The sequence below is a fragment of the Sycon ciliatum genome, chromosome 13, assembly GCF_964019385.1.
Source record: "Sycon ciliatum chromosome 13, ocSycCili1.1, whole genome shotgun sequence".
NCBI lineage: Eukaryota > Metazoa > Porifera > Calcarea > Leucosolenida > Sycettidae > Sycon > Sycon ciliatum.
The window spans coordinates 5,496,818-5,512,336 of NC_088655.1; the positions used below are offsets into that span (position 1 = coordinate 5,496,818).

Sequence of the window (15,519 nt, forward strand, 5' to 3'; positions counted from 1 at the left end):
GTCGCCACCGCCAGCAGTGGCGGTAGGTTGTGACAAGTATGGTGCAATAATGTCAGCAAATTCAGTACTCAGGATAAGATGAGTGACAAAGGGAACGTTGTGTTTGATAATATTGAAGTGAACAGGGATGATCACAAACCCTGCGCGTACTCCACCGTGAGTTACAAGAAAATTCCGGACTGGACGACGAGCAAACACCAACCTGCTACATCCAACCAGGCAGATACTATAACGATAGCTGCCAAACCAGGTCAATGCCGACCTACTGCATAATGTCAATGTCAAACAGATCCTGCAGGAGAAGACTGGGGTGTTGGCGTCCAAGTCACTGAGTGTACAGACACCAGTCACATTTCCTGCGTCTTTTGCAGCATACAGGATAGACTCATCACTGTAAAGTCCACAACTTCGTGATTTTTATTTGTAGAATACATGACAGGCGTATTCAGTGTGCCTCGCAGGACTGCGAGATGCTGCAGAAGACCAGGTTCGACCTTTCTGGACCGTCATTCACCGACGGTGGGCTACACGATGCTGGAGGAACTAGATTCCAGTGAAAACCCAAGATTCCTTTGCTCCTGGACGCTCCGACGTGTTGTGATATCTGCCAGGTGCGCAGTAACTAGTATTTTCATCGCTATAGCGAGGACGACACCGATCGGCAAACTCTCGCTCACAGCCATCACCAGCCTCTCAAAACCATCACTTGGCATCCCCCAGAGGTATAGGAGAAAGCCAAAACAGCTCTCAACAAATAAAAGCTAAGGACGATGGAAAGGGAGCATGTCAAAAAGAAGACGAACAGTATGAAGTTCAAATGGGTTTGAACACTCGTTCCACCAACTATACCACTTTCAATAAATCGTGACGCCATTTTGTTTTAACATGAATATCGCGGATTATGTTTCTGAAGTTTTTTTCTCCAAAAAGCAAGCCATAACAAGAATAGGATTTCGGCCAGGTTTTGTCCCCAAAGCATTGAATTGGGAAAAACCATAAAAATCCAGGCCGTTTGACCCCGTCTGCAACAGTGCATTGTGCGGTTCGAACCCCAGTTCAGGTACCCTTTTTGGACCCTTTTTCAAATTTCAAATTTCGCAGCACTGCACTGTGTACGATGAAATCACGAAAAATCGCCAAATACGGGAGCTCGCCAGAGCCAGAGCCCATCTTTTTATGAATGGACTGTATATGTAGGGTTATTGTTAGCGATTGTGCTCGATAAGAGATCGCTAGTGGTATGCGTGTACGCACGATCATTGCATGCCTGGAAAGCAGGGAGTACGAGTCGTAGTACAATACCGGGAGGTGACACGGCCACACATTCAGGCGGGCGAGCTTTGCCTCAGGTCACTTTTCTGTGGAGCGCTGTGTCCCGGGAAACGTCACGAACTGTCGTACTTCGCGTACCATTTATCGTAGCATTTCGTAGCATTTTTCAAAAAATTCATAGAACGACTTGAAGAGAGTGGCAGAATGCTTTCGAGCAGTACTTTTTGAAGTTTGTTTTGACGATGTAGGGAACGAATCCATCAGTCTTTGCTGAGTGATGAGGATGAATCCTACGAAGGATATCAAGTAGCAGCTGGCCTTCGCACGGGTACCTTCAGTGTGTCCAGTATTTACGTGGGCGGCTTGTAAGAGTGAAATTTTCTTCCTAATTTAATTTGTATTACATTTAGTTATTCACGTCGTTTCTAGGGGAATAGATAATGTTGAGTCAAGTTTTAGTCACAATGAACAACATGTTTCAGGTATGGCTGACCCGTCTCAAGATAGTAAGGCTATTCCGAATCCAGATGCTATAGTCGTCAGAGAGAAACACAAAATAAAAATTAATAAATTTTATACTGCAGGGGCAGCTATTCGCAAATGTCACTATGACGCAAGTCTGTGTCAAGCAGGGAGTAGCACAATGGTACAATGGCACTGTGCTACTCCCTGCTACAAAGCCTGAGATGTTACGCGTTAACAGGAACTGGTGTTGATGATAAAGGCAGTGTGGAATTATGTACAATGTTACTGGTGCAAGTGACCATGCCGTGTAAGTCATGTATGCAGGTAATCAGACCAAGCGCAAAAGGATAAAGATAGCCTGCTTACGTACTATTCCTAGTACGTGTGCTTATTATAGATACTTTCTGTGACTACTAGTTGTATGTGTCTGCATATTACTATACGTATTAGTACGTAATTGCTTTTACTACAATTTGTACTTTGTGGGGAGCTGCGTGACAATGAACTAGATATCAGGGAGTAGTACAATACCGGTATTGTACTACTCCCTGCTATATATGGCCACCAAGAGCATACGCAATCAGAATCGTACAATACCATTACTCCTTGATTATAAGTAAAGATGTTACTTTTATGGCACCAATGTTACTTTCATGGCACCGTGGAATCATGTCAAACACAAAAGGATACAGACGAATAGTTGTATGTATGCGCACGTGCGCGTGCGTGTGTGGTGTACAAGTACACGAGGGTGTGTGTAGGTGTGTGGGTGTATATTTGTGTATACTTGTTGGTGAAGAGATTCTCATACACGATGCGCTGTTATTCGCAGCAGGCAGTGACTTCTGATGACGTGTTCTGTGCAGTAGATGGCATACCAAAAAGAGATAAGCCATGTTATATCCGACGTCCACCTTACAAATATGGTAGAACTGTGCAACTAACCTTGTCAGATGAGAGTATTTATCATCGTCTATACAAGGATGATCTTCGTCAATGGGGTGCGCTGTAGAACACGCATGAAAACAAATACAACCCCAAAACGTAGTTTCAGTATTGCTTCAGTGTCATGTTTATAATCAACAATGTTGTATTGCAGAATTATACCCTTCTCACGATTGCTATTGCTCAACACGCTAGGACTGCATAAGTACACACCAACATCCCAAAAACACAATGCATTGAAACCACTTGAAACCACTCCTGCTATATAATTTGTTTACTTTTTGGGTGAGGAGCAATTGGCGTTGGGCAGGCAGACTTCGCTGCCGCACCCAAGTCGTCGCTCTTCCTCTTCTGTCCACGGGTTCTGGGGGTTAAAAAAGCAACAAAGCAAGCAGGCCTGGCCTCATTCAGTGCTGAAAACAAGTGATCTTGAACATTATGTTCAAGTCTATACAAATAAATAAGTTTCAAAATTTTCGGAATGAGTTTTCCAAAGAGTTACATTAGCTAACACGTTGAGATGAAGTAGAATGGTAGACAAATAGGTATAGTTTCGAAATATCCCAACTTGGTGAGGTGTCCGAGTGGGTCCAAATGAGAAATTCAGGTTCGTGTTACACCATGTCAAGATGAGAAAATTCCATCACGTTACTTACCTAGGATAGCGTCCTCCATATTCGTCACTTCCATCCATTTTGGGAAGTCGAGACTTGGCAGCAGTGTGGACGATGTACCAGAGTAGCTCCCAAAAAAGGCTCGAGCTGAAAAGAACAAGTAGCAGCTTGTCACGAAGGGATACGTCTGGTCTTCTCGTCACTATTCGAAGGTTTCTCAGCGCTGTCAAAAGAGCAAAAATTTGAATTTTCGCGCGGTTTGTATTTTTTTTGTGAGGCAAAGCTCGTAATCCCGGATGTGTGCCCGTGTCACCTCCCGGTATTGTACTACTCCCTGCTGGAAAGTGTGTAAGTGCAGACTACTGACACTATTGATACTGTTACTGTGTATCACTAGTATTACACACAGGCCGTCATCACACCACGTTCTCCGACTCCCGTTTACGTCTACGTCTATGGTGAAAAAACCAAAACGGGTGGTCGTGTCATCAGACAGGCACAGTTCTTGACGCGTACACGCAGTCAGGTTTTTGGAGAAATTTGAACCCACGTACATCGAAGTACAGGGTCGCTCGGAAAAAGGCTGGGGTAGATACGCACGTTCATACAAAAAGTCGTATACCCCCCCTCTCCATACCACGTCTACGTCTCCCGTTTCCTCTGCTCCCGTTTTCACCCCGTATACGGATCATCATGACAACCGACCAAAAACTCCTTACGTGGACGTAGACGCAGCGCTTTGTACCATGGTGTGATGACAGCCTTACTGCCTTAGTAAACAACGGTAACGCTAGTTTTTTACCGTACTCGTACCTTGATCATCCAAATAGCGTCGAAGCTGCAGCGTAAAAACGTTATGGGGGCTGATTTATCGTTGTGACCTACGATACGTGTTTTGGCCAAATATTGCATAGTCCGTACGCATTTCACCTTGTACCGCGTATAGGGTGACAAAAATGGTTGTACTGCACGAAATAAAAGCTATTCTCGTGGTAACAGCGTACTAAACAAAATAGAGTGCATCTTGCTAAAGGTCGAACCCAAATCACGGTATTTTCCCCCTTACGGTAATACCGTTACAACATAACGTTTTTTGCTAAGGGTGTCTATTGAGTGCAATTTGCGACGAGTCAACAAGTGCCCCGTGCCTGTAGTGACTAGCGTGCAACAGTTGCTTTTTGATTGTTTGTCCTGCACTTGCTTGCAGTGCAAACTGTCATTCCGTCAGTTGAACTTCAATACTGCAGTCTTCCTACCATACCAAGAGTGCAGTAATCTATCTACGATACTGCTCGTGTTCACACTTATAAATTGTATTTGTATTCACGGATTCTCCACAGTCCTTTATAGCCTAAATCGAAGGAGTCTCCGTAGATGAAGTTAAAGAGTACAATGCAATTGAAATGTGACACTTTCAAATGAAACACTTACGCAAGCCAGCTCGTGGTGGTCTGGTGGATCAACAGCGACGACAAAATTCTGCTTTGCCACAGATAAACTCAGCATTGGTGATGCCTGCCAGCATGCACAAAAACATCATGTACACACACCTACTCACACGCACACACACACACATACACACCTTGGACCTTGGACGCGCTGCCATATTCTGGTTATGCGGACCCCATGGGGGGTTGAGCAGGTTAGGAACAGTAGGGGCGATGACGGGATAGGTCCTGTGGTCTACTGAAACGCCGACCGGAATTGCAAACGATACAGAAGGAGCTACGGTCTGTGTTGGTTGCTCTGGCCGAGCCACGGCTGCACTTGTGACGTTTCACGCCTTGGCGCGATAGCACACAGCGGTTGCAGCGGGCGCAGTGGAAACTGCAGCGTTCGCAGGACATATTGTTTGTAACCGGTGACTCAAGTGTGTCAGAAGATGCCTCTGCTGGTGATGTTGGTGGCGAGCACTTGTGTCGGGCAAATCCACCCTTGCTCCGGAACCATCTGTCGCACTGATCGCAGTGACAGCTTCCTGGCTGTTGGCTTGCGGGTAGGGCACGCGTAGCTGTACACTTGTGTCGCTTCCTGTCACTTACACGACTGAAGGAGCGGACACATACACACACACAGACAGACACACACACATGCACACACACATGCACACACACATGCACACACGCATGCACTCACACGCATGCACACACACGAGGTGCACCGGGTCCACACGTGCAGCACAAGATGGCAATAAATGCATCCACACGTCAGCGTGAACATAGACAACAAACACACTACCCCCCCCCCCCCTCCCCCCCCCCCCTGTTGAAAAGTCCTGCAGACCACAGAGGTCTAGAAAAAGCCCATACACATAGCCAGGATGGTAGACTTGAACATATCCAGGATAGGGAAGACTTCTGCGGGATATAATATTATTATAATTATGTCTTTATTATGAGCTTCAGCTGTGGAGCTTGCCCAGTGGACCAGGTGGACAGACATCAAGAGCACAATACCATGTGCACGGAAGCAAATACACATGAGATCCTATGACAGCATATGGTAACACAAGTGTCTGTGAAACGGATTACCAGGTCATTGTGGACTTGTTCAGTGCAGTGGGGAAAGTGTGAAATTTCAGTGCATGGTCAGGTAAGGTCCATAGGAGCTTACCCAAGACAATAGAGTCCTCGTTGACATCGCACAAGTCACAGGTTAATGTGTACAGACGTTCAGTCGTAATGGTGTTTACTGTGCAAACACACAAATAGACTCAGACACACTCATGCACATGCACACACACACAGACACACACACACACACACAAACACACACACACACACACACACATAGATTCACACACAGACACACGGACACAGACACACAGACAGACACACACACCGAGGTACAAACAGACAGTGTAAGAAGAGAATTGTGTACTCCCATTGCAACTTGCCGTGGAAACTAATTACTGTATGTGGCAAGAAACGGAATCTTTCCAGCAGAATAATCCAATGAGCCGATGTGGTCAGAGGGAGGGCAAAACTCTGCAATCCTGTATAATGCAGGGTGATATGGTCTTGCAGTGAGTGGTGAAATGGGAAATCTGACCTCAGATAAAACAGTTGCTTTATGGCTCTGAGTGGCTCTCCATGGCTCTGGCACTATTAGTATGAGCACGTCACTATGCAGTTAACGTGGCTATGCACTGAACGTGGCTATGCACAGAACGTGGCTATGCACTGAACGTGGCTATGCAATGAACGTGGCTATGCACTGAATGTGGCTATGCAATGAACGTGGCTATGCACTGAATGTGGCTATACAATGAACGTGGCTATGCAATTAACGTGGCTATGCAATGAACGTGGCTATGCACTGAATGTGGCTATGCAATGAACGTGGCTATGCAATGAACGTGGCTATGCAATGAACGTGGCTATGCAATGAACGTGGCTATGCAATGAACGTGGCTTTCCAATGAACGTGGCTATGCAATGAACGTGGCTATGCAATGAACGTGGCTCTGCACTGAACGTGGCTATGCACTGAATGTGGCTATGCAATGAACGTGGCTATGCACTGAATTTGGCTATGCAATGAACGTGGCTATGCACTGAATGTGGCTATACAATGAACGTGGCTCTGCAATGAACGTGGCTATGCAATGAACGTGGCTATGCACTGAATGTGGCTATGCAATGAACGTGGCTATGCAATGAACGTGGCTATGCAATGAACGTGGCTATGCAATGAACGTGGCAATGCAGTGAACGTGGCTTTGCAATGAACGTGGCTATGCAATGAACGTTGCTATGCAATGAACGTGAGTCTGCAATGAACGTGGCTATGCACTGAACGTGGCTCTCCACTGAACGTGGCTATGCACTGAATGTGGCTATGCAATGAACGTGGCTATGCACTGAATGTGGCTATGCAATGAACGTGGCTATGCACTGAATGTGGCTATGCAATGAACGTGGCTCTGCAATGAACGTGGCTATGCAATGAACGTGGCTCTGCAATGAACGTGGCTATGCAATGAACGTGGCTATGCAATGAACGTGGCTATGCAATGAACGTGGCTATGCACTGAACGTGGCTCTGCAATGAACGTGGCTATGCACTGAACGTGGCTATGAAATGAACGTGGGTATGCACTGAATGTGGCTATGCAATGAACGATGCTCTGCAATGGACGTGGCTATGCAATGAACGTGGCTCTGCAATGAACGTGGCTATGCCATGAACGTGGCTATGCAATGAACGTGGCTATGCAATGAACGTGGCTATGCAATGAACGTGGCTATGCAATGAACGTGGCTATGCAATGAACGTGGCTATGCAATGAACGTGGCTATGCACTGAACGTGGCTATGCAATGAACGTGGCTATGCAATGAACGTGGCTATGCAATGAACGTGGCTCTGCAATGAACGTGGCTCTGCAATGAACGTGTCTATGCACTGAACGTGGCTATGCAATGAACGTTGCTATGCACTGGATGTGGCTATGCAATGAACGCGGCTATGCAATGAACGTGGTTATGCAATAAACGTGGCTATGCAATGAACGTGGCTATGCAATGAACGTGGGTATGCAATGAACGTGGCTATGCAATGAACGTGGCTATGCACTGAATGTGGCTATACAATGAGCGTGGCTAGGCACTGAACGTGGCTATGCAATGAACGTGGCCATGCACTGAGCGTGGCTATGCAATGAACGTGGCTATGCAATGAACGTGGCTCTGCAATGAACGTGGCTCTGCAATGAACGTGGCTATGCACTGAACGTGGCTATGGACTGAACGTGGCTATACAATGAACGTGGCTATGCAATGAACGTGGCTATGCACTGAAGGTGGCTATGCAATGAACGTGGCTATGCAATGAACGTGGCTATGCAATGAACGTGGCTATGCAATGAACGTGGCTATGCAATGAACGTGGCTATGCAATGAACGTGGCTATGCAATGAACGTGGCTATGCAATGAACGTGGCTATGCAATGAACGTGGCTATGCACTGAACGTGGCTATGCAATGAACGTGGCTATGCAATGAACGTGGCTATGCAATGAACGTGGCTATGCACTGAACGTGGCTATGCAATGAACGTGGCTATGCACTGAACGTGGCTATGCACTGAACGTGGCTATGCAATGAACGTGGCTATGCAATGAACGTGGCTATGCAATGAACGTGGCTATGCAATGAACGTGGCTATGCAATGAACGTGGCTATGCGATAAACGTGGCTATGCAATGAACGTGGCTATGCAATGAACGTGGCTATGCAATGAACGTGGCTCTGCAATGAACGTGGCTATGCAATGAACGTGGCTATGCAATGAACGTGGCTATGCAATGAACGTGGCTATGCAATGAACGTGGCTATGCAATGAACGTGGCTATGCAATGAACGTGGCTATGCAATGAACGTGGCTATGCAATGAACGTGGCTATGCAATGAACGTGGCTATGCAATGAACGTGGCTATGCAATGAACGTGGCTATACAATGAACGTGGCTATGCAATGAACGTGCCTATGCAATGAACGTGGCTATGCAATGAACGTGGCTATGCAATGAACGTGGCTATGCAATGAACGTGGCTATGCAATGAACGTGGCTATGCACTGAACGTGGCTATGCAATGAACGTGGCTATGCACTGAACGTGGCTATGCAATGAACGTGGCTATGCAATGAACGTGGCTATGCGATGAACGTGGCTATGCAATGAACGTGGCTATGCAATGAACGTGGCTATGCAATGCACGTGGCTATGCAATGAACTCGGCTATGCAATGAACGTGGCTATGCAATGAACGTGGCTATGCAATGAACGTGGCTATGCAATGAACGTGGCTATGCAATGAACGTGGCTATGCAATGAACGTGGCTATGCAATGAACGTGGCTATGCAATGAACGTGGCTATGCAATGAACGTGGCTATGCAATGAACGTGGCTATGCAATGAACGTGGCTCTGCAATGAACGTGGCTATGCAATGAACGTGGCTATGCAATGAACGTGGCTATGCAATGAACGTGGCTATGCACTGAACGTGGCTCTGCAATGAACGTGGCTATGCAATGAACGTGGCTATGCAATGAACGTGGCTATGCAATGAACGTGGCTATGCAATGAACGTGGCTATGCAATGAACGTGGCTATGCAATGAACGTGGCTATGCAATGAACGTGGCTATGCAATGAACGTGGCTATGCAATGAACGTGGCTATGCAATGAACGTGGCTATGCAATGAACGTGGCTATGCAATGAACGTGTCTATGCAATGAACGTGGCTATGCAATGAACGTGGCTATGCAATGAACGTGGCTATGCAATGAACGTGGCTATGCAATGAACGTGGCTATGCAATGAACGTGGCTATGCAATGAACGTGGCTATCCACTGAACGTGGCTACGCAATGAACGTGGCTATGCACTGAACGTGGCTATGCAATGAACGTGGCTATGCAATGAACGTGGCTATGCAATGAACGTGGCTATGCACTGAACGTGGCTATGCAATGAACGTGGCTATGCACTGAACGTGGCTATGCAATGAACGTGGCTATGCACTGAACGTGGCTATGCAATGAACGTGGCTATGCAATGAACGTGGCTATGCAATGATCGTGGCTATGCAATGAACGTGGCTATGCAAAGAACGTGGCTATGCAATGAACGTGGCTATGCAATGAACGTGGCTATGCAATGAACGTGGCTATGCAATGAACGTGGCTATGCAATGAACGTGGCTATGCAATGAACGTGGCTATGCAATGAACGTGTCTATGCAATGAACGTGGCTATGCAATGAACGTGGCTATGCAATGAACGTGGCTATGCAATGAACGTGGCTATGCAATGAACGTGGCTATGCAATGAACGTGGCTATGCAATGAACGTGGCTATGCACTGAACGTGGCTATGCAATGAACGTGGCTATGCAATGAACGTGGCTATGCAATGAACGTGGCTATGCACTGAACGTGGCTATGCAATGAACGTGGCTATGCACTGAACGTGGCTATGCAATGAACGTGGCTATGCAATGAACGTGGCTATGCAATGAACGTGGGTATGCAATGAACGTGGCTTTGCAATGAACGTGGCTATGCAATGAACTAGGCTATGCAATGAACGTGGCTATGCAATGAACGTGGCTATGCAATGAACGTGGCTATGCAATGAACGTGGCTCTGCAATGAACGTGGCTATGCAATGAACGTGGCTATGCAATGAACGTGGCTATGCAATGAACGTGGCTATGCACTGAACGTGGCTCTGCAATGAACGTGGCTCTGCAATGAACGTGGCTATGCAATGAACGTGGCTATGCAATGAACGTGGCTATGCAATGAACGTGGCTATGCAATGAACGTGGCTATGCAATGAACGTGGCTATGCAATGAACGTGGCTATGCAATGAACGTGGCTATGCAATGAACGTGGCTATGCAATGAACGTGGCTATGCAATGAACGTGGCTATGCAATGAACGTGGCTCTGCAATGAACGTGGCTATGCAATGAACGTGGCTATGCAATGAACGTGGCTATGCAATGAACGTGGCTATGCACTGAACGTGGCTATGCAATGAACGTGGCTATGCAATGAACGTGGCTATGCAATGAACGTGGCTCTGCAATGAACGTGGCTCTGCAATGAACGTGTCTATGCACTGAACGTGGCTATGCAATGAACGTTGCTATGCGCTGGATGTGGCTATGCAATGAACGCGGCTATGCAATGAACGTGGTTATGCAATAAACGTGGCTATGCAATGAACGTGGCTATGCAATGAACGTGGGTATGCAATGAACGTGGCTATGCAATGAACGTGGCTATGCACTGAATGTGGCTATACAATGAGCGTGGCTAGGCACTGAACGTGGCTATGCAATGAACGTGGCCATGCACTGAGCGTGGCTATGCAATGAACGTGGCTATGCAATGAACGTGGCTCTGCAATGAACGTGGCTCTGCAATGAACGTGGCTATGGACTGAACGTGGCTATACAATGAACGTGGCTATGCAATGAACGTGGCTATGCAATGAACGTGGCTATGCAATGAACGTGGCTATGCAATGAACGTGGCTATGCAATGAACGTGGCTATGCAATGAACGTGGCTATGCAATGAACGTGGCTATGCAATGAACGTGGCTATGCACTGAACGTGGCTATGCAATGAACGTGGCTATGCGATGAACGTGGCTATGCAATGAACGTGGCTATGCACTGAACGTGGCTATGCAATGAACGTGGCTATGCACTGAACGTGGCTATGCAATGAACGTGGATATGCAATGAACGTGGCTATGCAATGAACGTGGCTATGCAATGAACGTGGCTATGCAATGAACGTGGCTATGCAATGAACGTGGCTATGCAATGAACGTGGCTATGCGATAAACGTGGCTATGCAATGAACGTGGCTATGCAATGAACGTGGCTATGCAATGAACGTGGCTCTGCAATGAACGTGGCTATGCAATGAACGTGGCTATGCAATGAACGTGGCTATGCAATGAACGTGGCTATGCACTGAACGTGGCTCTGCAATGAACGTGGCTATGCAATGAACGTGGCTATGCAATGAACGTGGCTATGCAATGAACGTGGCTATGCAATGAACGTGGCTATGCAATGAACGTGGCTATGCAATGAACGTGGCTATACAATGAACGTGGCTATGCAATGAACGTGGCTATGCAATGAACGTGGCTATGCAATGAACGTGGCTCTGCAATGAACGTGGCTATGCAATGAACGTGGCTATGCAATGAACGTGGCTATGCAATGAACGTGGCTATGCACTGAACGTGGCTCTGCAATGAACGTGGCTATGCAATGAACGTGGCTATGCAATGAACGTGGCTATGCAATGAACGTGGCTATGCAATGAACGTGGCTATGCAATGAACGTGGCTATGCGATGAACGTGGCTATGCAATGAACGTGGCTATGCAATGAACGTGGCTATGCAATGCACGTGGCTATGCAATGAACGTGGCTATGCAATGAACGTGGCTATGCAATGAACGTGGCTATGCAATGAACGTGGCTATTCAATGAACGTGGCTATGCAATGAACGTGGCTATGCAATGAACGTGGCTATGCAATGAACGTGGCTATGCAATGAACGTGGCTATGCAATGAACGTGGCTATGCAATGAACGTGGCTCTGCAATGAACGTGGCTATGCAATGAACGTGGCTATGCAATGAACGTGGCTATGCAATGAACGTGGCTATGCACTGAACGTGGCTCTGCAATGAACGTGGCTATGCAATGAACGTGGCTATGCAATGAACGTGGCTATGCAATGAACGTGGCTATGCAATGAACGTGGCTATGCAATGAACGTGGCTATGCAATGAACGTGGCTATGCAATGAACGTGGCTATGCAATGAACGTGGCTATGCATAGAACGTGGCTATGCAATGAACGTGGCTATGCAATGAACGTGGCTATGCAATGAACGTGTCTATGCAATGAACGTGGCTATGCAATGAACGTGGCTATGCAATGAACGTGGCTATGCAATGAACGTGGCTATGCAATGAACGTGGCTATGCAATGAACGTGGCTATGCAATGAACGTGGCTATCCACTGAACGTGGCTACGCAATGAACGTGGCTATGCACTGAACGTGGCTATGCAATGAACGTGGCTATGCAATGAACGTGGCTATGCAATGAACGTGGCTATGCACTGAACGTGGCTATGCAATGAACGTGGCTATGCACTGAACGTGGCTATGCAATGAACGTGGCTATGCACTGAACGTGGCTATGCAATGAACGTGGCTATGCAATGAACGTGGCTATGCAATGATCGTGGCTATGCAATGAACGTGGCTATGCAAAGAACGTGGCTATGCAATGAACGTGGCTATGCAATGAACGTGGCTATGCAATGAACGTGGCTATGCAATGAACGTGGCTATGCAATGAACGTGGCTATGCAATGAACGTGGCTATGCAATGAACGTGGCTATGCAATGAACGTGTCTATGCAATGAACGTGGCTATGCAATGAACGTGGCTATGCAATGAACGTGGCTATGCAATGAACGTGGCTATGCAATGAACGTGGCTATGCAATGAACGTGGCTATGCAATGAACGTGGCTATGCACTGAACGTGGCTATGCAATGAACGTGGCTATGCAATGAACGTGGCTATGCAATGAACGTGGCTATGCACTGAACGTGGCTATGCAATGAACGTGGCTATGCACTGAACGTGGCTATGCAATGAACGTGGCTATGCAATGAACGTGGCTATGCAATGAACGTGGCTATGCAATGAACGTGGCTTTGCAATGAACGTGGCTATGCAATGAACTAGGCTATGCAATGAACGTGGCTATGCAATGAACGTGGCTATGCAATGAACGTGGCTATGCAATGAACGTGGCTCTGCAATGAACGTGGCTATGCAATGAACGTGGCTATGCAATGAACGTGGCTATGCAATGAACGTGGCTATGCACTGAACGTGGCTCTGCAATGAACGTGGCTCTGCAATGAACGTGGCTATGCAATGAACGTGGCTATGCAATGAACGTGGCTATGCAATGAACGTGGCTATGCAATGAACGTGGCTATGCAATGAACGTGGCTATGCAATGAACGTGGCTATGCAATGAACGTGGCTATGCAATGAACGTGGCTATGCAATGAACGTGGCTATGCAATGAACGTGGCTATGCAATGAACGTGGCTCTGCAATGAACGTGGCTATGCAATGAACGTGGCTATGCAATGAACGTGGCTATGCAATGAACGTGGCTATGCACTGAACGTGGCTCTGCAATGAACGTGGCTATGCAATGAACGTGGATATGCAATGAACGTGGCTATGCAATGAACTTGGCTATGCAATGAACGTGGCTATGCAATGAACGTGGCTATGCAATGAACGTGGCTATGCAATGAACGTGGCTATGCAATGAACGTGGCTATGCAATGAACGTGGCTATGCAATGAACGTGGCTATGCAATGAACGTGGCTATGCAATGAACGTGGCTATGCAATAAACGTGTCTATGCAATGAACGTGGCTATGCAATGAACGTGGCTATGCAATGAACGTGGCTATGCAATGAACGTGGCTATGCAATGAACGTGGCTATGCAATGAACGTGGCTATGCAATGAACGTGGCTATGCACTGAACGTGGCTATGCAATGAACGTGGCTATGCAATGAACGTGGCTATGCAATGAACGTGGCTATGCACTGAACGTGGCTATGCAATGAACGTGGCTATGCACTGAACGTGGCTATGCAATGAACGTGGCTATGCAATGAACGTGGCTATGCAATGAACGTGGCTATGCAATGAACGTGGCTATGCAATGAACGTGGCTATGCAATGCACGTGGCTATGCAATGAACGTGGCTATGCAATGAACGTGGCTATGCAATGAACGTGGCTATGCAATGAACGTGGCTATGCAATGAACGTGGCTCTGCAATGAACGTGGCTATGCAATGAACGTGGCTATGCAATGAACGTGGCTATGCAATGAACGTGGCTATGCACTGAACGTGGCTCTGCAATGAACGTGGCTCTGCAATGGACGTGGCTATGCAATGAACGTGGCTATGCAATGAACGTGGCTATGCAATCACGTGGCTATGCAATGAACGTGGCTATGCAATGAACGTGGCTATGCAATGAACGTGGCTATGCAATGAACGTGGCTATGCAATGAACGTGGCTATGCAATGAACGTGTCTATGCAATGAACGTGGCTATGCAATGAACGTGGCTCTGCAATGAACGTGGCTATGCAATGAACGTGGCTATGCAATGAACGTGGCTATGCAATGAACGTGGCTATGCAATGAACGTGGCTATGCAATGAACGTGGCTATGCAATGAACGTGGCTATGCAATAAACGTGGCTATGCAATGAACGTGGCTATGCAATGAACGTGGCTATGCAATAAACGTTGCTATGCAATGAACGTGGCTATGCAATGAACGTGGCTATGCAATGAACGTGGCTATGCAGTGAACGTGGCTATGCAATGAACGTGGCTATGCAATGAACGTGGCTATGCAACGAACGTGGCTATGCACTGAACGTGGCTATGCAATGAACGTGGCTATGCAATGAACGTGGCTATGCAATGAACGTGGCTATGCACTGAACGTGGCTATGCAATGAACGTGGCTATGCACTGAGCGTGGCTATGCAATGAACGTGGCCATGCACTGAGCGTGGCTATGCAATGAACGTGGCTATG

At 47.1% G+C, this 15,519-nt stretch overlaps 1 protein-coding gene and 1 long non-coding RNA gene across 2 annotated transcripts in view; both read right to left on the bottom strand.

Annotated features, from left to right (window-relative positions):
• The window catches only part of LOC135829085 (uncharacterized), a 31,786-nt gene that overhangs the window by 10,591 nt on the left and 5,676 nt on the right, over window positions 1-15,519 (bottom strand). The window lies entirely within an intron of this gene.
• LOC135829962 (uncharacterized) lies at window positions 2,406-3,598 on the bottom strand. The gene is made up of 3 exons (XR_010555954.1): window positions 2,961-3,598; window positions 2,683-2,743; window positions 2,406-2,595 (listed from the first exon to the last, which is right to left on the bottom strand). It is a non-coding gene; the product is annotated as an uncharacterized LOC135829962 (long non-coding RNA).